Genomic DNA, 24490 nt, shown 5'->3' on the forward strand with positions numbered 1-24490 from the left:
CAGTTCAACCTATATACACCAAACTTTCCAGTCTCGTACCCAACTATATTATGAAGACATTTACAGAGGGATTTGTAAATATATTATTCCTAGCCTGAATTATATAACATTATATCCCCAAAAACATAGCGAAAATCGACTTTCTAAGGCTATTGACAGTCTTTTCTGATTTACAGGAAAACAAAAGTAGATATCCATAAATCCCTCTGTAATTTTTTTCCCATCTAATATGCCAACAAAATGGAAAAGGATTTTTTAACCTGGCTTTTTCCCATGATCAGACATGGTCTTTTAAACATTATGCAAATTGGCGCATATTTAATGAGATAACGCCTAATTTGCATATTCAAACATCAAAATACAAAAAACTTGTAATACATTTTTTTCTCATCTAAACATGACTAATCAACTGAGAAAGTTTCATGGTGATACCTTTTATTTAAGATTTTTACCCTATTCACCTGTAGTGTCTCGCCTTAAGTTTAAAGATGGAATTTGTTTGCCCAGTCCAAACTGGTTAACCATGGGTAGACCACAAAAAAAGTTGAAAATATTTCAAAGTCCAAACTGGTTAACCATGGGTGAAAAGAAAAAAAGTGGAACATTTTGCTAATTCCAAACTGGTTAACCATGGGTTAGCTTTTCTTTTTGGTTGACCATGGGTCTTAGATCCGTAGGCTGCGCACCATTGACTCAAGCCTCAGAGGGGGTGTTTAAGGCTGGTTATGGGCTTAAGGGTGGACCGGTGCTTAAGTCTGGTTATTTCTGGTGCTTGGGGTGCATCGGCAGCCTGCCTGAAAGTTGGAGGTGCCCCCACCGTCCCGGTGCTGCCTCTGGCCAGGAAGGCTGGCGCCAGCTTGGTCTTGTACAACTCATACTTACCTGGCAGGGGCGATACAATGATCAAGAAGGTTGTTTGCCCAGGGCGAGGCTCGGCCATTGCACAGCCGTGTCGTGCTGACCCCTGCGAATTCCTCAAATGTAGGAATCTCGACTGCACAATTTCTGGTGGTGGGGGACTGCGTTCGCGCTCTCCCCTGAGGTGATGGTTTAATGACAGACTAAAGCGCCGGCTTTGACTCGGAGGGCTGAAAGGCACGGCGATGATCTCCAGCAAGGGCTATTTGAAATGTGCGGAGGCTGCAATTGGAGGAATATTGAGGACTAATTGGAATGTGGGGAGGCTGCAAATGAAGGCATATTGAAATTGCAATCTTTGGCAAGTTGTATGTCGTCTGAAATATGGATTCCTAAACTGGAAACGCCTCGTACGTTTGTTATGGAACGCTACTTAAGGCGAGACACGGCAGGCAAAAACATCGTTTTTTCAGCAGTGGTCAATTTTGAGATTTTGAGCTAGTTCACTCCCTAAACATGTAATCTTTCATACTAGCATAAAGAAAATATCCTAATTATACATTAATGTGTATATTTATTCACATTTTGTCTGTTCGCGGCGTCAGCATTCTCATAGGTTTCCAGGAAAGTTAGCATTCTAACGTAACGTGCTGTGTGTCGGCTTTCTGATTCCTTTCATGTTTGGTACCGTTGGAAAGCGCTATAGCTCTCACACAACGTTATCTAATCCAAATAAGGACATTTCCTTCCCAGCAGTAACCAATGATGTTAGCAAAAACGGGGGTTTAAACCTAAGGACGCAATTTCATTGGTTCGCGGTGGTTTCTGATAACGTGATTCGCTCAGACGCATCACGTGGTATGGCTTGACACTTCCTGAATCTTTAAATGCGATTTTCTCAAAATGAGTTTTTGGTCATACTCCAAGGATCATAACTCCACTTCAGTTCAACCTATATACACCAAACTTTCCAGTCTCGTACCCAACTATATTATGAAGACATTTACAGAGGGATTTGTAAATATATTATTCCTAGCCTGAATTATATAACATTATATCCCCAAAAACATAGCGAAAATCGACTTTCTAAGGCTATTGACAGTCTTTTCTGATTTACAGGAAAACAAAAGTAGATATCCATAAATCCCTCTGTAATTTTTTTCCCATCTAATATGCCAACAAAATGGAAAAGGATTTTTTAACCTGGCTTTTTCCCATGATCAGACATGGTCTTTTAAACATTATGCAAATTGGCGCATATTTAATGAGATAACGCCTAATTTGCATATTCAAACATCAAAATACAAAAAACTTGTAATACATTTTTTTCTCATCTAAACATGGCTAATCAACTGAGAAAGTTTCATGGTGATACCTTTTATTTAAGATTTTTACCCTATTCACCTGTAGTGTCTCGCCTTAAGTTTAAAGATGGAATTTGTTTGCCCAGTCCAAACTGGTTAACCATGGGTAGACCACAAAAAAAGTTGAAAATATTTCAAAGTCCAAACTGGTTAACCATGGGTGAAAAGAAAAAAAGTGGAACATTTTGCTAATTCCAAACTGGTTAACCATGGGTTAGCTTTTCTTTTTGGTTGACCATGGGTCTTAGATCCGTAGGCTGCGCACCATTGACTCAAGCCTCAGAGGGGGTGTTTAAGGCTGGTTATGGGCTTAAGGGTGGACCGGTGCTTAAGTCTGGTTATTTCTGGTGCTTGGGGTGCATCGGCAGCCTGCCTGAAAGTTGGAGGTGCCCCCACCGTCCCGGTGCTGCCTCTGGCCAGGAAGGCTGGCGCCAGCTTGGTCTTGTACAACTCATACTTACCTGGCAGGGGCGATACAATGATCAAGAAGGTTGTTTGCCCAGGGCGAGGCTCGGCCATTGCACAGCCGTGTCGTGCTGACCCCTGCGAATTCCTCAAATGTAGGAATCTCGACTGCACAATTTCTGGTGGTGGGGGACTGCGTTCGCGCTCTCCCCTGAGGTGATGGTTTAATGACAGACTAAAGCGCCGGCTTTGACTCGGAGGGCTGAAAGGCACGGCGATGATCTCCAGCAAGGGCTATTTGAAATGTGCGGAGGCTGCAATTGGAGGAATATTGAGGACTAATTGGAATGTGGGGAGGCTGCAAATGAAGGCATATTGAAATTGCAATCTTTGGCAAGTTGTATGTCGTCTGAAATATGGATTCCTAAACTGGAAACGCCTCGTACGTTTGTTATGGAACGCTACTTAAGTTTAAAGATGGAATTTGTTTGCCCAGTCCAAACTGGTTAACCATGGGTAGACCACAAAAAAAGTTGAAAATATTTCAAAGTCCAAACTGGTTAACCATGGGTGAAAAAAAAAAAAGAAAAAAAGTGGAACATTTTTCTAATTCCAAACTGGTTAACCATGGGTTAGCTTTTCTTTTTGGTTGACCATGGGTCTTAGATCCGTAGGCTGCGCACCATTGACTCAAGCCTCAGAGGGGGTGTTTAAGGCTGGTTATGGGCTTAAGGGTGGACCGGTGCTTAAGTCTGGTTATTTCTGGTGCTTGGGGTGCATCGGCAGCCTGCCTGAAAGTTGGAGGTGCCCCCACCGTCCCGGTGCTGCCTCTGGCCAGGAAGGCTGGCGCCAGCTTGGTCTTGTACAACTCATACTTACCTGGCAGGGGCGATACAATGATCAAGAAGGTTGTTTGCCCAGGGCGAGGCTCGGCCATTGCACAGCCGTGTCGTGCTGACCCCTGCGAATTCCTCAAATGTAGGAATCTCGACTGCACAATTTCTCGTAGTGGGGGACTGCGTTCGCGCTCTCCCCTGAGGTGATGGTTTAATGACAGACTAAAGCGCCGGCTTTGACTCGGAGGGCTGAAAGGCACGGCGATGATCTCCAGCAAGGGCTATTTGAAATGTGCGGAGGCTGCAATTGGAGGAATATTGAGGACTAATTGGAATGTGGGGAGGCTGCAAATGAAGGCATATTGAAATTGCAATCTTTGGCAAGTTGTATGTCGTCTGAAATATGGATTCCTAAACTGGAAACGCCTCGTACGTTTGTTATGGAACGCTACTTAAGTTTAAAGATGGAATTTGTTTGCCCAGTCCAAACTGGTTAACCATGGGTAGACCACAAAAAAAGTTGAAAATATTTCAAAGTCCAAACTGGTTAACCATGGGTGAAAAAAAAAAAAGAAAAAAAGTGGAACATTTTTCTAATTCCAAACTGGTTAACCATGGGTTGGCTTTTCTTTTTGGTTGACCATGGGTCTTAGATCCGTAGGCTGCGCACCATTGACTCAAGCCTCAGAGGGGGTGTTTAAGGCTGGTTATGGGCTTAAGGGTGGACCGGTGCTTAAGTCTGGTTATTTCTGGTGCTTGGGGTGCATCGGCAGCCTGCCTGAAAGTTGGAGGTGCCCCCACCGTCCCGGTGCTGCCTCTGGCCAGGAAGGCTGGCGCCAGCTTGGTCTTGTACAACTCATACTTACCTGGCAGGGGCGATACAATGATCAAGAAGGTTGTTTGCCCAGGGCGAGGCTCGGCCATTGCACAGCCGTGTCGTGCTGACCCCTGCGAATTCCTCAAATGTAGGAATCTCGACTGCACAATTTCTCGTAGTGGGGGACTGCGTTCGCGCTCTCCCCTGAGGTGATGGTTTAATGACAGACTAAAGCGCCGGCTTTGACTCGGAGGGCTGAAAGGCACGGCGATGATCTCCAGCAAGGGCTATTTGAAATGTGCGGAGGCTGCAATTGGAGGAATATTGAGGACTAATTGGAATGTGGGGAGGCTGCAAATGAAGGCATATTGAAATTGCAATCTTTGGCAAGTTGTATGTCGTCTGAAATATGGATTCCTAAACTGGAAACGCCTCGTACGTTTGTTATGGAACGCTACTTAAGGCGAGACACGGCAGGCAAAAACATCGTTTTTTCAGCAGTGGTCAATTTTGAGATTTTGAGCTAGTTCACTCCCTAAACATGTAATCTTTCATACTAGCATAAAGAAAATATCCTAATTATACATTAATGTGTATATTTATTCACATTTTGTCTGTTCGCGGCGTCAGCATTCTCATAGGTTTCCAGGAAAGTTAGCATTCTAACGTAACGTGCTGTGTGTCGGCTTTCTGATTCCTTTCATGTTTGGTACCGTTGGAAAGCGCTATAGCTCTCACACAACGTTATCTAATCCAAATAAGGACATTTCCTTCCCAGCAGTAACCAATGATGTTAGCAAAAACGGGGGTTTAAACCTAAGGACGCAATTTCATTGGTTCGCGGTGGTTTCTGATAACGTGATTCGCTCAGACGCATCACGTGGTATGGCTTGACACTTCCTGAATCTTTAAATGCGATTTTCTCAAAATGAGTTTTTGGTCATACTCCAAGGATCATAACTCCACTTCAGTTCAACCTATATACACCAAACTTTCCAGTCTCGTACCCAACTATATTATGAAGACATTTACAGAGGGATTTGTAAATATATTATTCCTAGCCTGAATTATATAACATTATATCCCCAAAAACATAGCGAAAATCGACTTTCTAAGGCTATTGACAGTCTTTTCTGATTTACAGGAAAACAAAAGTAGATATCCATAAATCCCTCTGTAATTTTTTTCCCATCTAATATGCCAACAAAATGGAAAAGGATTTTTTAACCTGGCTTTTTCCCATGATCAGACATGGTCTTTTAAACATTATGCAAATTGGCGCATATTTAATGAGATAACGCCTAATTTGCATATTCAAACATCAAAATACAAAAAACTTGTAATACATTTTTTTCTCATCTAAACATGACTAATCAACTGAGAAAGTTTCATGGTGATACCTTTTATTTAAGATTTTTACCCTATTCACCTGTAGTGTCTCGCCTTAAGTTTAAAGATGGAATTTGTTTGCCCAGTCCAAACTGGTTAACCATGGGTAGACCACAAAAAAAGTTGAAAATATTTCAAAGTCCAAACTGGTTAACCATGGGTGAAAAGAAAAAAAGTGGAACATTTTGCTAATTCCAAACTGGTTAACCATGGGTTAGCTTTTCTTTTTGGTTGACCATGGGTCTTAGATCCGTAGGCTGCGCACCATTGACTCAAGCCTCAGAGGGGGTGTTTAAGGCTGGTTATGGGCTTAAGGGTGGACCGGTGCTTAAGTCTGGTTATTTCTGGTGCTTGGGGTGCATCGGCAGCCTGCCTGAAAGTTGGAGGTGCCCCCACCGTCCCGGTGCTGCCTCTGGCCAGGAAGGCTGGCGCCAGCTTGGTCTTGTACAACTCATACTTACCTGGCAGGGGCGATACAATGATCAAGAAGGTTGTTTGCCCAGGGCGAGGCTCGGCCATTGCACAGCCGTGTCGTGCTGACCCCTGCGAATTCCTCAAATGTAGGAATCTCGACTGCACAATTTCTCGTAGTGGGGGACTGCGTTCGCGCTCTCCCCTGAGGTGATGGTTTAATGACAGACTAAAGCGCCGGCTTTGACTCGGAGGGCTGAAAGGCACGGCGATGATCTCCAGCAAGGGCTATTTGAAATGTGCGGAGGCTGCAATTGGAGGAATATTGAGGACTAATTGGAATGTGGGGAGGCTGCAAATGAAGGCATATTGAAATTGCAATCTTTGGCAAGTTGTATGTCGTCTGAAATATGGATTCCTAAACTGGAAACGCCTCGTACGTTTGTTATGGAACGCTACTTAAGTTTAAAGATGGAATTTGTTTGCCCAGTCCAAACTGGTTAACCATGGGTAGACCACAAAAAAAGTTGAAAATATTTCAAAGTCCAAACTGGTTAACCATGGGTGAAAAAAAAAAAAGAAAAAAAGTGGAACATTTTTCTAATTCCAAACTGGTTAACCATGGGTTAGCTTTTCTTTTTGGTTGACCATGGGTCTTAGATCCGTAGGCTGCGCACCATTGACTCAAGCCTCAGAGGGGGTGTTTAAGGCTGGTTATGGGCTTAAGGGTGGACCGGTGCTTAAGTCTGGTTATTTCTGGTGCTTGGGGTGCATCGGCAGCCTGCCTGAAAGTTGGAGGTGCCCCCACCGTCCCGGTGCTGCCTCTGGCCAGGAAGGCTGGCGCCAGCTTGGTCTTGTACAACTCATACTTACCTGGCAGGGGCGATACAATGATCAAGAAGGTTGTTTGCCCAGGGCGAGGCTCGGCCATTGCACAGCCGTGTCGTGCTGACCCCTGCGAATTCCTCAAATGTAGGAATCTCGACTGCACAATTTCTCGTAGTGGGGGACTGCGTTCGCGCTCTCCCCTGAGGTGATGGTTTAATGACAGACTAAAGCGCCGGCTTTGACTCGGAGGGCTGAAAGGCACGGCGATGATCTCCAGCAAGGGCTATTTGAAATGTGCGGAGGCTGCAATTGGAGGAATATTGAGGACTAATTGGAATGTGGGGAGGCTGCAAATGAAGGCATATTGAAATTGCAATCTTTGGCAAGTTGTATGTCGTCTGAAATATGGATTCCTAAACTGGAAACGCCTCGTACGTTTGTTATGGAACGCTACTTAAGTTTAAAGATGGAATTTGTTTGCCCAGTCCAAACTGGTTAACCATGGGTAGACCACAAAAAAAGTTGAAAATATTTCAAAGTCCAAACTGGTTAACCATGGGTGAAAAAAAAAAAAGAAAAAAAGTGGAACATTTTTCTAATTCCAAACTGGTTAACCATGGGTTAGCTTTTCTTTTTGGTTGACCATGGGTCTTAGATCCGTAGGCTGCGCACCATTGACTCAAGCCTCAGAGGGGGTGTTTAAGGCTGGTTATGGGCTTAAGGGTGGACCGGTGCTTAAGTCTGGTTATTTCTGGTGCTTGGGGTGCATCGGCAGCCTGCCTGAAAGTTGGAGGTGCCCCCACCGTCCCGGTGCTGCCTCTGGCCAGGAAGGCTGTCGCCAGCTTGGTCTTGTACAACTCATACTTACCTGGCAGGGGCGATACAATGATCAAGAAGGTTGTTTGCCCAGGGCGAGGCTCGGCCATTGCACAGCCGTGTCGTGCTGACCCCTGCGAATTCCTCAAATGTAGGAATCTCGACTGCACAATTTCTCGTAGTGGGGGACTGCGTTCGCGCTCTCCCCTGAGGTGATGGTTTAATGACAGACTAAAGCGCCGGCTTTGACTCGGAGGGCTGAAAGGCACGGCGATGATCTCCAACAAGGGCTATTTGAAATGTGCGGAGGCTGCAATTGGAGGAATATTGAGGACTAATTGGAATGTGGGGAGGCTGCAAATGAAGGCATATTGAAATTGCAATCTTTGGCAAGTTGTATGTCGTCTGAAATATGGATTCCTAAACTGGAAACGCCTCGTACGTTTGTTATGGAACGCTACTTAAGGCGAGACACGGCAGGCAAAAACATCGTTTTTTCAGCAGTGGTCAATTTTGAGATTTTGAGCTAGTTCACTCCCTAAACATGTAATCTTTCATACTAGCATAAAGAAAATATCCTAATTATACATTAATGTGTATATTTATTCACATTTTGTCTGTTCGCGGCGTCAGCATTCTCATAGGTTTCCAGGAAAGTTAGCATTCTAACGTAACGTGCTGTGTGTCGGCTTTCTGATTCCTTTCATGTTTGGTACCGTTGGAAAGCGCTATAGCTCTCACACAACGTTATCTAATCCAAATAAGGACATTTCCTTTCCAGCAGTAACCAATGATGTTAGCAAAAACGGGGGTTTAAACCTAAGGACGCAATTTCATTGGTTCGCGGTGGTTTCTGATAACGTGATTCGCTCAGACGCATCACGTGGTATGGCTTGACACTTCCTGAATCTTTAAATGCGATTTTCTCAAAATGAGTTTTTGGTCATACTCCAAGGATCATAACTCCACTTCAGTTCAACCTATATACACCAAACTTTCCAGTCTCGTACCCAACTATATTATGAAGACATTTACAGAGGGATTTGTAAATATATTATTCCTAGCCTGAATTATATAACATTATATCCCCAAAAACATAGCGAAAATCGACTTTCTAAGGCTATTGACAGTCTTTTCTGATTTACAGGAAAACAAAAGTAGATATCCATAAATCCCTCTGTAATTTTTTTCCCATCTAATATGCCAACAAAATGGAAAAGGATTTTTTAACCTGGCTTTATCCCATGATCAGACATGGTCTTTTAAACATTATGCAAATTAGCGCATATTTAATGAGATAACGCCTAATTTGCATATTCAAACATCAAAATACAAAAAACTTGTAATACATTTTTTTCTCATCTAAACATGACTAATCAACTGAGAAAGTTTCATGGTGATACCTTTTATTAAAGATTTTTACCCTATTCACCTGTAGTGTCTCGCCTTAAGTTTAAAGATGGAATTTGTTTGCCCAGTCCAAACTGGTTAACCATGGGTAGACCACAAAAAAAGTTGAAAATATTTCAAAGTCCAAACTGGTTAACCATGGGTGAAAAGAAAAAAAGTGGAACATTTTTCTAATTCCAAACTGGTTAACCATGGGTTAGCTTTTCTTTTTGGTTGACCATGGGTCTTAGATCCGTAGGCTGCGCACCATTGACTCAAGCCTCAGAGGGGGTGTTTAAGGCTGGTTATGGGCTTAAGGGTGGACCGGTGCTTAAGTCTGGTTATTTCTGGTGCTTGGGGTGCATCGGCAGCCTGCCTGAAAGTTGGAGGTGCCCCCACCGTCCCGGTGCTGCCTCTGGCCAGGAAGGCTGGCGCCAGCTTGGTCTTGTACAACTCATACTTACCTGGCAGGGGCGATACAATGATCAAGAAGGTTGTTTGCCCAGGGCGAGGCTCGGCCATTGCACAGCTGTGTCGTGCTGACCCCTGCGAATTCCTCAAATGTAGGAATCTCGACTGCACAATTTCTGGTGGTGGGGGACTGCGTTCGCGCTCTCCCCTGAGGTGATGGTTTAATGACAGACTAAAGCGCCGGCTTTGACTCGGAGGGCTGAAAGGCACGGCGATGATCTCCAGCAAGGGCTATTTGAAATGTGCGGAGGCTGCAATTGGAGGAATATTGAGGACTAATTGGAATGTGGGGAGGCTGCAAATGAAGGCATATTGAAATTGCAATCTTTGGCAAGTTGTATGTCGTCTGAAATATGGATTCCTAAACTGGAAACGCCTCGTACGTTTGTTATGGAACGCTACTTAAGTTTAAAGATGGAATTTGTTTGCCCAGTCCAAACTGGTTAACCATGGGTAGACCACAAAAAAAGTTGAAAATATTTCAAAGTCCAAACTGGTTAACCATGGGTGAAAAAAAAAAAAGAAAAAAAGTGGAACATTTTTCTAATTCCAAACTGGTTAACCATGGGATAGCTTTTCTTTTTGGTTGACCATGGGTCTTAGATCCGTAGGCTGCGCACCATTGACTCAAGCCTCAGAGGGGGTGTTTAAGGCTGGTTTTGGGCTTAAGGGTGGACCGGTGCTTAAGTCTGGTTATTTCTGGTGCTTGGGGTGCATCGGCAGCCTGCCTGAAAGTTGGAGGTGCCCCCACCGTCCCGGTGCTGCCTCTGGCCAGGAAGGCTGGCGCCAGCTTGGTCTTGTACAACTCATACTTACCTGGCAGGGGCGATACAATGATCAAGAAGGTTGTTTGCCCAGGGCGAGGCTCGGCCATTGCACAGCCGTGTCGTGCTGACCCCTGCGAATTCCTCAAATGTAGGAATCTCGACTGCACAATTTCTCGTAGTGGGGGACTGCGTTCGCGCACTCGCCTGAGGTGATGGTTTAATGACAGACTAAAGCGCCGGCTTTGACTCGGAGGGCTGAAAGGCACGGCGATGATCTCCAGCAAGGGCTATTTGAAATGTGCGGAGGCTGCAATTGGAGGAATATTGAGGACTAATTGGAATGTGGGGAGGCTGCAAATGAAGGCATATTGAAATTGCAATCTTTGGCAAGTTGTATGTCGTCTGAAATATGGATTCCTAAACTGGAAACGCCTCGTACGTTTGTTATGGAACGCTACTTAAGTTTAAAGATGGAATTTGTTTGCCCAGTCCAAACTGGTTAACCATGGGTAGACCACAAAAAAAGTTGAAAATATTTCAAAGTCCAAACTGGTTAACCATGGGTGAAAAAAAAAAAAGAAAAAAAGTGGAACATTTTTCTAATTCCAAACTGGTTAACCATGGGTTAGCTTTTCTTTTTGGTTGACCATGGGTCTTAGATCCGTAGGCTGCGCACCATTGACTCAAGCCTCAGAGGGGGTGTTTAAGGCTGGTTATGGGCTTAAGGGTGGACCGGTGCTTAAGTCTGGTTATTTCTGGTGCTTGGGGTGCATCGGCAGCCTGCCTGAAAGTTGGAGGTGCCCCCACCGTCCCGGTGCTGCCTCTGGCCAGGAAGGCTGTCGCCAGCTTGGTCTTGTACAACTCATACTTACCTGGCAGGGGCGATACAATGATCAAGAAGGTTGTTTGCCCAGGGCGAGGCTCGGCCATTGCACAGCCGTGTCGTGCTGACCCCTGCGAATTCCTCAAATGTAGGAATCTCGACTGCACAATTTCTCGTAGTGGGGGACTGCGTTCGCGCTCTCCCCTGAGGTGATGGTTTAATGACAGACTAAAGCGCCGGCTTTGACTCGGAGGGCTGAAAGGCACGGCGATGATCTCCAACAAGGGCTATTTGAAATGTGCGGAGGCTGCAATTGGAGGAATATTGAGGACTAATTGGAATGTGGGGAGGCTGCAAATGAAGGCATATTGAAATTGCAATCTTTGGCAAGTTGTATGTCGTCTGAAATATGGATTCCTAAACTGGAAACGCCTCGTACGTTTGTTATGGAACGCTACTTAAGGCGAGACACGGCAGGCAAAAACATCGTTTTTTCAGCAGTGGTCAATTTTGAGATTTTGAGCTAGTTCACTCCCTAAACATGTAATCTTTCATACTAGCATAAAGAAAATATCCTAATTATACATTAATGTGTATATTTATTCACATTTTGTCTGTTCGCGGCGTCAGCATTCTCATAGGTTTCCAGGAAAGTTAGCATTCTAACGTAACGTGCTGTGTGTCGGCTTTCTGATTCCTTTCATGTTTGGTACCGTTGGAAAGCGCTATAGCTCTCACACAACGTTATCTAATCCAAATAAGGACATTTCCTTTCCAGCAGTAACCAATGATGTTAGCAAAAACGGGGGTTTAAACCTAAGGACGCAATTTCATTGGTTCGCGGTGGTTTCTGATAACGTGATTCGCTCAGACGCATCACGTGGTATGGCTTGACACTTCCTGAATCTTTAAATGCGATTTTCTCAAAATGAGTTTTTGGTCATACTCCAAGGATCATAACTCCACTTCAGTTCAACCTATATACACCAAACTTTCCAGTCTCGTACCCAACTATATTATCAAGACATTTACAGAGGGATTTGTAAATATATTATTCCTAGCCTGAATTATATAACATTATATCCCCAAAAACATAGCGAAAATCGACTTTCTAAGGCTATTGACAGTCTTTTCTGATTTACAGGAAAACAAAAGTAGATATCCATAAATCCCTCTGTAATTTTTTTCCCATCTAATATGCCAACAAAATGGAAAAGGATTTTTTAACCTGGCTTTATCCCATGATCAGACATGGTCTTTTAAACATTATGCAAATTGGCGCATATTTAATGAGATAACGCCTAATTTGCATATTCAAACATCAAAATACAAAAAACTTGTAATACATTTTTTTCTCATCTAAACATGACTAATCAACTGAGAAAGTTTCATGGTGATACCTTTTATTTAAGATTTTTACCCTATTCACCTGTAGTGTCTCGCCTTAAATGCGATTTTCTCAAAATGAGTTTTTGGTCATACTCCAAGGATCATAACTCCACTTCAGTTCAACCTATATACACCAAACTTTCCAGTCTCGTACCCAACTATATTATGAAGACATTTACAGAGGGATTTGTAAATATATTATTCCTAGCCTGAATTATATAACATTATATCCCCAAAAACATAGCGAAAATCGACTTTCTAAGGCTATTGACAGTCTTTTCTGATTTACAGGAAAACAAAAGTAGATATCCATAAATCCCTCTGTAATTTTTTTCCCATCTAATATGCCAACAAAATGGAAAAGGATTTTTTAACCTGGCTTTATCCCATGATCAGACATGGTCTTTTAAACATTATGCAAATTGGCGCATATTTAATGAGATAACGCCTAATTTGCATATTCAAACATCAAAATACAAAAAACTTGTAATACATTTTTTTCTCATCTAAACATGACTAATCAACTGAGAAAGTTTCATGGTGATACCTTTTATTAAAGATTTTTACCCTATTCACCTGTAGTGTCTCGCCTTAAGTTTAAAGATGGAATTTGTTTGCCCAGTCCAAACTGGTTAACCATGGGTAGACCACAAAAAAAGTTGAAAATATTTCAAAGTCCAAACTGGTTAACCATGGGTGAAAAGAAAAAAAGTGGAACATTTTTCTAATTCCAAACTGGTTAACCATGGGTTAGCTTTTCTTTTTGGTTGACCATGGGTCTTAGATCCGTAGGCTGCGCACCATTGACTCAAGCCTCAGAGGGGGTGTTTAAGGCTGGTTATGGGCTTAAGGGTGGACCGGTGCTTAAGTCTGGTTATTTCTGGTGCTTGGGGTGCATCGGCAGCCTGCCTGAAAGTTGGAGGTGCCCCCACCGTCCCGGTGCTGCCTCTGGCCAGGAAGGCTGGCGCCAGCTTGGTCTTGTACAACTCATACTTACCTGGCAGGGGCGATACAATGATCAAGAAGGTTGTTTGCCCAGGGCGAGGCTCGGCCATTGCACAGCCGTGTCGTGCTGACCCCTGCGAATTCCTCAAATGTAGGAATCTCGACTGCACAATTTCTGGTGGTGGGGGACTGCGTTCGCGCTCTCCCCTGAGGTGATGGTTTAATGACAGACTAAAGCGCCGGCTTTGACTCGGAGGGCTGAAAGGCACGGCGATGATCTCCAGCAAGGGCTATTTGAAATGTGCGGAGGCTGCAATTGGAGGAATATTGAGGACTAATTGGAATGTGGGGAGGCTGCAAATGAAGGCATATTGAAATTGCAATCTTTGGCAAGTTGTATGTCGTCTGAAATATGGATTCCTAAACTGGAAACGCCTCGTACGTTTGTTATGGAACGCTACTTAAGTTTAAAGATGGAATTTGTTTGCCCAGTCCAAACTGGTTAACCATGGGTAGACCACAAAAAAAGTTGAAAATATTTCAAAGTCCAAACTGGTTAACCATGGGTGAAAAAAAAAAAAGAAAAAAAGTGGAACATTTTTCTAATTCCAAACTGGTTAACCATGGGTTAGCTTTTCTTTTTGGTTGACCATGGGTCTTAGATCCGTAGGCTGCGCACCATTGACTCAAGCCTCAGAGGGGGTGTTTAAGGCTGGTTATGGGCTTAAGGGTGGACCGGTGCTTAAGTCTGGTTATTTCTGGTGCTTGGGGTGCATCGGCAGCCTGCCTGAAAGTTGGAGGTGCCCCCACCGTCCCGGTGCTGCCTCTGGCCAGGAAGGCTGGCGCCAGCTTGGTCTTGTACAACTCATACTTACCTGGCAGGGGCGATACAATGATCAAGAAGGTTGTTTGCCCAGGGCGAGGCTCGGCCATTGCACAGCCGTGTCGTGCTGACCCCTGCGAATTCCTCAAATGTAGGAATCTCGACTGCACAATTTCTCGTAGTGGGGGACTGCGTTCGCGCTCTCCCCTGAGGTGATGGTTTAATGACAGACTAAAGCGCCGGCTTTGACTCGGAGGGCTGAAAGGCACGGCGATGATCTCCAGCAAGGGCTATTTGAAATGTGCGGAGGCTGCAATTGGAGGAATATTGAGGACTAATTGGAATGTGGGGAGGCTGCAAATGAAGGCATATTGAAATTGCAATCTTTGGCAAGTTGTATGTCGTCTGAAATATGGATTCCTAAACTGGAAACGCCTCGTACGTTTGTTATGGAACGCTACTTAAGGCGAGACACGGCAGGCAAAAACATCGTTTTTTCAGCAGTGGTCAATTTTGAGATTTTGAGCTAGTTCACTCCCTAAACATGTAATCTTTCATACTAGCATAAAGAAAATATCCTAATTATACATTAATGTGTATATTTATTCACATTTTGTCTGTTCGCGGCGTCAGCATTCTCATAGGTTTCCAGGAAAGTTAGCATTCTAACGTAACGTGCTGTGTGTCGGCTTTCTGATTCCTTTCATGTTTGGTACCGTTGGAAAGCGCTATAGCTCTCACACAACGTTATCTAATCCAAATAAGGACATTTCCTTTCCAGCAGTAACCAATGATGTTAGCAAAAACGGGGGTTTAAACCTAAGGACGCAATTTCATTGGTTCGCGGTGGTTTCTGATAACGTGATTCGCTCAGACGCATCACGTGGTATGGCTTGACACTTCCTGAATCTTTAAATGCGATTTTCTCAAAATGAGTTTTTGGTCATACTCCAAGGATCATAACTCCACTTCAGTTCAACCTATATACACCAAACTTTCCAGTCTCGTACCCAACTATATTATGAAGACATTTACAGAGGGATTTGTAAATATATTATTCCTAGCCTGAATTATATAACATTATATCCCCAAAAACATAGCGAAAATCGACTTTCTAAGGCTATTGACAGTCTTTTCTGATTTACAGGAAAACAAAAGTAGATATCCATAAATCCCTCTGTAATTTTTTTCCCATCTAATATGCCAACAAAATGGAAAAGGATTTTTTAACCTGGCTTTTTCCCATGATCAGACATGGTCTTTTAAACATTATGCAAATTGGCGCATATTTAATGAGATAACGCCTAATTTGCATATTCAAACATCAAAATACAAAAAACTTGTAATACATTTTTTTCTCATCTAAACATGACTAATCAACTGAGAAAGTTTCATGGTGATACCTTTTATTTAAGATTTTTACCCTATTCACCTGTAGTGTCTCGCCTTAAGTTTAAAGATGGAATTTGTTTGCCCAGTCCAAACTGGTTAACCATGGGTAGACCACAAAAAAAGTTGAAAATATTTCAAAGTCCAAACTGGTTAACCATGGGTGAAAAGAAAAAAAGTGGAACATTTTTCTAATTCCAAACTGGTTAACCATGGGTTAGCTTTTCTTTTTGGTTGACCATGGGTCTTAGATCCGTAGGCTGCGCACCATTGACTCAAGCCTCAGAGGGGGTGTTTAAGGCTGGTTATGGGCTTAAGGGTGGACCGGTGCTTAAGTCTGGTTATTTCTGGTGCTTGGGGTGCATCGGCAGCCTGCCTGAAAGTTGGAGGTGCCCCCACCGTCCCGGTGCTGCCTCTGGCCAGGAAGGCTGGCGCCAGCTTGGTCTTGTACAACTCATACTTACCTGGCAGGGGCGATACAATGATCAAGAAGGTTGTTTGCCCAGGGCGAGGCTCGGCCATTGCACAGCCGTGTCGTGCTGACCCCTGCAAATTCCTCAAATGTAGGAATCTCGACTGCACAATTTCTGGTGGTGGGGGACTGCGTTCGCGCTCTCCCCTGAGGTGATGGTTTAATGACAGACTAAAGCGCCGGCTTTGACTCGGAGGGCTGAAAGGCACGGCGATGATCTCCAGCAAGGGCTATTTGAAATGTGCGGAGGCTGCAATTGGAGGAATATTGAGGACTAATTGGAATGTGGGGAGGCTGCAAATGAAGGCATATTGAAATTGCAATCTTTGGCAAGTTGTATGTCGTCTGAAATATGGATTCCTAAACTGGAAACGCCTCGTACGTTTGTTATGGAACGCTACTTAAGTTTAAAGATGGAATTTGTTTGCCCAGTCCAAACTGGTTAACCATGGGTAGACCACAAAAAAAGTTGAAAATATTTCAAAGTCCAAACTGGTTAACCATGGGTGAAAAAAAAAAAAGAAAAAAAGTGGAACATTTTTCTAATTCCAAACTGGTTAACCATGGGTTAGCTTTTCTTTTTGGTTGACCATGGGTCTTAGATCCGTAGGCTGCGCACCATTGACTCAAGCCTCAGAGGGGGTGTTTAAGGCTGGTTATGGGCTTAAGGGTGGACCGGTGCTTAAGTCTGGTTATTTCTGGTGCTTGGGGTGCATCGGCAGCCTGCCTGAAAGTTGGAGGTGCCCCCACCGTCCCGGTGCTGCCTCTGGCCAGGAAGGCTGGCGCCAGCTTGGTCTTGTACAACTCATACTTACCTGGCAGGGGCGATACAATGATCAAGAAGGTTGTTTGCCCAGGGCGAGGCTCGGCCATTGCACAGCCGTGTCGTGCTGACCCCTGCGAATTCCTCAAATGTAGGAATCTCGACTGCACAATTTCTCGTAGTGGGGGACTGCGTTCGCGCTCTCCCCTGAGGTGATGGTTTAATGACAGACTAAAGCGCCGGCTTTGACTCGGAGGGCTGAAAGGCACGGCGATGATCTCCAGCAAGGGCTATTTGAAATGTGCGGAGGCTGCAATTGGAGGAATATTGAGGACTAATTGGAATGTGGGGAGGCTGCAAATGAAGGCATATTGAAATTGCAATCTTTGGCAAGTTGTATGTCGTCTGAAATATGGATTCCTAAACTGGAAACGCCTCGTACGTTTGTTATGGAACGCTACTTAAGGCGAGACACGGCAGGCAAAAACATCGTTTTTTCAGCAGTGGTCAATTTTGAGATTTTGAGCTAGTTCACTCCCTAAACATGTAATCTTTCATACTAGCATAAAGAAAATATCCTAATTATACATTAATGTGTATATTTATTCACATTTTGTCTGTTCGCGGCGTCAGCATTCTCATAGGTTTCCAGGAAAGTTAGCATTCTAACGTAACGTGCTGTGTGTCGGCTTTCTGATTCCTTTCATGTTTGGTACCGTTGGAAAGCGCTATAGCTCTCACACAACGTTATCTAATCCAAATAAGGACATTTCCTTTCCAGCAGTAACCAATGATGTTAGCAAAAACGGGGGTTTAAACCTAAGGACGCAATTTCATTGGTTCGCGGTGGTTTCTGATAACGTGATTCGCTCAGACGCATCACGTGGTATGGCTTGACACTTCCTGAATCTTTAAATGCGATTTTCTCAAAATGAGTTTTTGGTCATACTCCAAGGATCATAACTCCACTTCAGTTCAACCTATATACACCAAACTTTCCAGTCTCGTACCCAACTATATTATGAAGACATTTACAGAGGGATTTGTAAATATATTATTCCTAGCCTGAATTATATAACATTATATCCCCAAAAACATAGCGAAAATCGACTTTCTAAGGCTATTGACAGTCTTTTCTGATTTACAGGAAAACAAAAGTAGATATCCATAAATCCCTCTGTAATTTTTTTCCCATCTAATATGCCAACAAAATGGAAAAGGATTTTTTAACCTGGCTTTATCCCATGATCAGACATGGTCTTTTAAACATTATGCAAATTGGCGCATATTTAATGAGATAACGCCTAATTTGCATATTCAAACATCAAAATACAAAAAACTTGTAATACATTTTTTTCTCATCTAAACATGACTAATCAACTGAGAAAGTTTCATGGTGATACCTTTTATTAAAGATTTTTACCCTATTCACCTGTAGTGTCTCGCCTTAAGTTTAAAGATGGAATTTGTTTGCCCAGTCCAAACTGGTTAACCATGGGTAGACCACAAAAAAAGTTGAAAATATTTCAAAGTCCAAACTGGTTAACCATGGGTGAAAAGAAAAAAAGTGGAACATTTTTCTAATTCCAAACTGGTTAACCATGGGTTAGCTTTTCTTTTTGGTTGACCATGGGTCTTAGATCCGTAGGCTGCGCACCATTGACTCAAGCCTCAGAGGGGGTGTTTAAGGCTGGTTATGGGCTTAAGGGTGGACCGGTGCTTAAGTCTGGTTATTTCTGGTGCTTGGGGTGCATCGGCAGCCTGCCTGAAAGTTGGAGGTGCCCCCACCGTCCCGGTGCTGCCTCTGGCCAGGAAGGCTGGCGCCAGCTTGGTCTTGTACAACTCATACTTACCTGGCAGGGGCGATACAATGATCAAGAAGGTTGTTTGCCCAGGGCGAGGCTCGGCCATTGCACAGCCGTGTCGTGCTGACCCCTGCGAATTCCTCAAATGTAGGAATCTCGACTGCACAATTTCTGGTGGTGGGGGACTGCGTTCGCGCTCTCCCCTGAGGTGATGGTTTAATGACAGACTAAAGCGCCGGCTTTGACTCGGAGGGCTGAAAGGCACGGCGATGATCTCCAGCAAGGGCTATTTGAAATGTGCGGAGGCTGCAATTGGAGGAATATTGAGGACTAATTGGAATGTGGGGAGGCTGCAAATGAAGGCATATTGAAATTGCAATCTTTGGCAAGTTGTATGTCGTCTGAAATATGGATTCCTAAACTGGAAACGCCTCGTACGTTTGTTATGGAACGCTACTTAAGTTTAAAGATGGAATTTGTTTGCCCAGTCCAAACTGGTTAACCATGGGTAGACCACAAAAAAAGTTGAAAATATTTCAAAGTCCAAACTGGTTAACCTTGGGTGAAAAAAAAAAAAGAAAAAAGTGGAACATTTTTCTAATTCCAAACTGGTTAACCATGGGTTAGCTTTTCTTTTTGGTTGACCATGGGTCTTAGATCCGTAGGCTGCGCACCATTGACTCAAGCCTCAGAGGGGGTGTTTAAGGCTGGTTATGGGCTTAAGGGTGGACCGGTGCTTAAGTCTGGTTATTTCTGGTGCTTGGGGTGCATCGGCAGCCTGCCTGAAAGTTGGAGGTGCCCCCACCGTCCCGGTGCTGCCTCTGGCCAGGAAGGCTGGCGCCAGCTTGGTCTTGTACAACTCATACTTACCTGGCAGGGGCGATACAATGATCAAGAAGGTTGTTTGCCCAGGGCGAGGCTCGGCCATTGCACAGCCGTGTCGTGCTGACCCCTGCAAATTCCTCAAATGTAGGAATCTCGACTGCACAATTTCTGGTGGTGGGGGACTGCGTTCGCGCTCTCCCCTGAGGTGATGGTTTAATGACAGACTAAAGCGCCGGCTTTGACTCGGAGGGCTGAAAGGCACGGCGATGATCTCCAGCAAGGGCTATTTGAAATGTGCGGAGGCTGCAATTGGAGGAATATTGAGGACTAATTGGAATGTGGGGAGGCTGCAAATGAAGGCATATTGAAATTGCAATCTTTGGCAAGTTGTATGTCGTCTGAAATATGGATTCCTAAACTGGAAACGCCTCGTACGTTTGTTATGGAACGCTACTTAAGTTTAAAGATGGAATTTGTTTGCCCAGTCCAAACTGGTTAACCATGGGTAGACCACAAAAAAAGTTGAAAATATTTCAAAGTCCAAACTGGTTAACCATGGGTGAAAAAAAAAAAAGAAAAAAAGTGGAACATTTTTCTAATTCCAAACTGGTTAACCATGGGTTAGCTTTTCTTTTTGGTTGACCATGGGTCTTAGATCCGTAGGCTGCGCACCATTGACTCAAGCCTCAGAGGGGGTGTTTAAGGCTGGTTATGGGCTTAAGGGTGGACCGGTGCTTAAGTCTGGTTATTTCTGGTGCTTGGGGTGCATCGGCAGCCTGCCTGAAAGTTGGAGGTGCCCCCACCGTCCCGGTGCTGCCTCTGGCCAGGAAGGCTGGCGCCAGCTTGGTCTTGTACAACTCATACTTACCTGGCAGGGGCGATACAATGATCAAGAAGGTTGTTTGCCCAGGGCGAGGCTCGGCCATTGCACAGCCGTGTCGTGCTGACCCCTGCGAATTCCTCAAATGTAGGAATCTCGACTGCACAATTTCTCGTAGTGGGGGACTGCGTTCGCGCTCTCCCCTGAGGTGATGGTTTAATGACAGACTAAAGCGCCGGCTTTGACTCGGAGGGCTGAAAGGCACGGCGATGATCTCCAGCAAGGGCTATTTGAAATGTGCGGAGGCTGCAATTGGAGGAATATTGAGGACTAATTGGAATGTGGGGAGGCTGCAAATGAAGGCATATTGAAATTGCAATCTTTGGCAAGTTGTATGTCGTCTGAAATATGGATTCCTAAACTGGAAACGCCTCGTACGTTTGTTATGGAACGCTACTTAAGGCGAGACACGGCAGGCAAAAACATCGTTTTTTCAGCAGTGGTCAATTTTGAGATTTTGAGCTAGTTCACTCCCTAAACATGTAATCTTTCATACTAGCATAAAGAAAATATCCTAATTATACATTAATGTGTATATTTATTCACATTTTGTCTGTTCGCGGCGTCAGCATTCTCATAGGTTTCCAGGAAAGTTAGCATTCTAACGTAACGTGCTGTGTGTCGGCTTTCTGATTCCTTTCATGTTTGGTACCGTTGGAAAGCGCTATAGCTCTCACACAACGTTATCTAATCCAAATAAGGACATTTCCTTTCCAGCAGTAACCAATGATGTTAGCAAAAACGGGGGTTTAAACCTAAGGACGCAATTTCATTGGTTCGCGGTGGTTTCTGATAACGTGATTCGCTCAGACGCATCACGTGGTATGGCTTGACACTTCCTGAATCTTTAAATGCGATTTTCTCAAAATGAGTTTTTGGTCATACTCCAAGGATCATAACTCCACTTCAGTTCAACCTATATACACCAAACTTTCCAGTCTCGTACCCAACTATATTATGAAGACATTTACAGAGGGATTTGTAAATATATTATTCCTAGCCTGAATTATATAACATTATATCCCCAAAAACATAGCGAAAATCGACTTTCTAAGGCTATTGACAGTCTTTTCTGATTTACAGGAAAACAAAAGTAGATATCCATAAATCCCTCTGTAATTTTTTTCCCATCTAATATGCCAACAAAATGGAAAAGGATTTTTTAACCTGGCTTTATCCCATGATCAGACATGGTCTTTTAAACATTATGCAAATTGGCGCATATTTAATGAGATAACGCCTAATTTGCATATTCAAACATCAAAATACAAAAAACTTGTAATACATTTTTTTCTCATCTAAACATGACTAATCAACTGAGAAAGTTTCATGGTGATACCTTTTATTAAAGATTTTTACCCTATTCACCTGTAGTGTCTCGCCTTAAGTTTAAAGATGGAATTTGTTTGCCCAGTCCAAACTGGTTAACCATGGGTAGACCACAAAAAAAGTTGAAAATATTTCAAAGTCCAAACTGGTTAACCATGGGTGAAAAGAAAAAAAGTGGAACATTTTTCTAATTCCAAACTGGTTAACCATGGGTTAGCTTTTCTTTTTGGTTGACCATGGGTCTTAGATCCGTAGGCTGCGCACCATTGACTCAAGCCTCAGAGGGGGTGTTTAAGGCTGGTTATGGGCTTAAGGGTGGACCGGTGCTTAAGTCTGGTTATTTCTGGTGCTTGGGGTGCATCGGCAGCCTGCCTGAAAGTTGGAGGTGCCCCCACCGTCCCGGTGCTGCCTCTGGCCAGGAAGGCTGGCGCCAGCTTGGTCTTGTACAACTCATACTTACCTGGCAGGGGCGATACAATGATCAAGAAGGTTGTTTGCCCAGGGCGAGGCTCGGCCATTGCACAGCCGTGTCGTGCTGACCCCTGCGAATTCCTCAAATGTAGGAATCTCGACTGCACAATTTCTGGTGGTGGGGGACTGCGTTCGCGCTCTCCCCTGAGGTGATGGTTTAATGACAGACTAAAGCGCCGGCTTTGACTCGGAGGGCTGAAAGGCACGGCGATGATCTCCAGCAAGGGCTATTTGAAATGTGCGGAGGCTGCAATTGGAGGAATATTGAGGACTAATTGGAATGTGGGGAGGCTGCAAATGAAGGCATATTGAAATTGCAATCTTTGGCAAGTTGTATGTCGTCTGAAATATGGATTCCTAAACTGGAAACGCCTCGTACGTTTGTTATGGAACGCTACTTAAGTTTAAAGATGGAATTTGTTTGCCCAGTCCAAACTGGTTAACCATGGGTAGACCACAAAAAAAGTTGAAAATATTTCAAAGTCCAAACTGGTTAACCTTGGGTGAAAAAAAAAAAAGAAAAAAGTGGAACATTTTTCTAATTCCAAACTGGTTAACCATGGGTTAGCTTTTCTTTTTGGTTGACCATGGGTCTTAGATCCGTAGGCTGCGCACCATTGACTCAAGCCTCAGAGGGGGTGTTTAAGGCTGGTTATGGGCTTAAGGGTGGACCGGTGCTTAAGTCTGGTTATTTCTGGTGCTTGGGGTGCATCGGCAGCCTGCCTGAAAGTTGGAGGTGCCCCCACCGTCCCGGTGCTGCCTCTGGCCAGGAAGGCTGGCGCCAGCTTGGTCTTGTACAACTCATACTTACCTGGCAGGGGCGATACAATGATCAAGAAGGTTGTTTGCCCAGGGCGAGGCTCGGCCATTGCACAGCCGTGTCGTGCTGACCCCTGCAAATTCCTCAAATGTAGGAATCTCGACTGCACAATTTCTGGTGGTGGGGGACTGCGTTCGCGCTCTCCCCTGAGGTGATGGTTTAATGACAGACTAAAGCGCCGGCTTTGACTCGGAGGGCTGAAAGGCACGGCGATGATCTCCAGCAAGGGCTATTTGAAATGTGCGGAGGCTGCAATTGGAGGAATATTGAGGACTAATTGGAATGTGGGGAGGCTGCAAATGAAGGCATATTGAAATTGCAATCTTTGGCAAGTTGTATGTCGTCTGAAATATGGATTCCTAAACTGGAAACGCCTCGTACGTTTGTTATGGAACGCTACTTAAGTTTAAAGATGGAATTTGTTTGCCCAGTCCAAACTGGTTAACCATGGGTAGACCACAAAAAAAGTTGAAAATATTTCAAAGTCCAAACTGGTTAACCATGGGTGAAAAAAAAAAAAGAAAAAAAGTGGAACATTTTTCTAATTCCAAACTGGTTAACCATGGGTTAGCTTTTCTTTTTGGTTGACCATGGGTCTTAGATCCGTAGGCTGCGCACCATTGACTCAAGCCTCAGAGGGGGTGTTTAAGGCTGGTTATGGGCTTAAGGGTGGACCGGTGCTTAAGTCTGGTTATTTCTGGTGCTTGGGGTGCATCGGCAGCCTGCCTGAAAGTTGGAGGTGCCCCCACCGTCCCGGTGCTGCCTCTGGCCAGGAAGGCTGGCGCCAGCTTGGTCTTGTACAACTCATACTTACCTGGCAGGGGCGATACAATGATCAAGAAGGTTGTTTGCCCAGGGCGAGGCTCGGCCATTGCACAGCCGTGTCGTGCTGACCCCTGCGAATTCCTCAAATGTAGGAATCTCGACTGCACAATTTCTCGTAGTGGGGGACTGCGTTCGCGCTCTCCCCTGAGGTGATGGTTTAATGACAGACTAAAGCGCCGGCTTTGACTCGGAGGGCTGAAAGGCACGGCGATGATCTCCAGCAAGGGCTATTTGAAATGTGCGGAGGCTGCAATTGGAGGAATATTGAGGACTAATTGGAATGTGGGGAGGCTGCAAATGAAGGCATATTGAAATTGCAATCTTTGGCAAGTTGTATGTCGTCTGAAATATGGATTCCTAAACTGGAAACGCCTCGTACGTTTGTTATGGAACGCTACTTAAGGCGAGACACGGCAGGCAAAAACATCGTTTTTTCAGCAGTGGTCAATTTTGAGATTTTGAGCTAGTTCACTCCCTAAACATGTAATCTTTCATACTAGCATAAAGAAAATATCCTAATTATACATTAATGTGTATATTTATTCACATTTTGTCTGTTCGCGGCGTCAGCATTCTCATA

Source organism: Sprattus sprattus (genome assembly GCF_963457725.1).
Source record: "Sprattus sprattus genome assembly, chromosome: 21".
NCBI classification, from domain to species: Eukaryota; Metazoa; Chordata; class Actinopteri; order Clupeiformes; family Clupeidae; genus Sprattus; species Sprattus sprattus.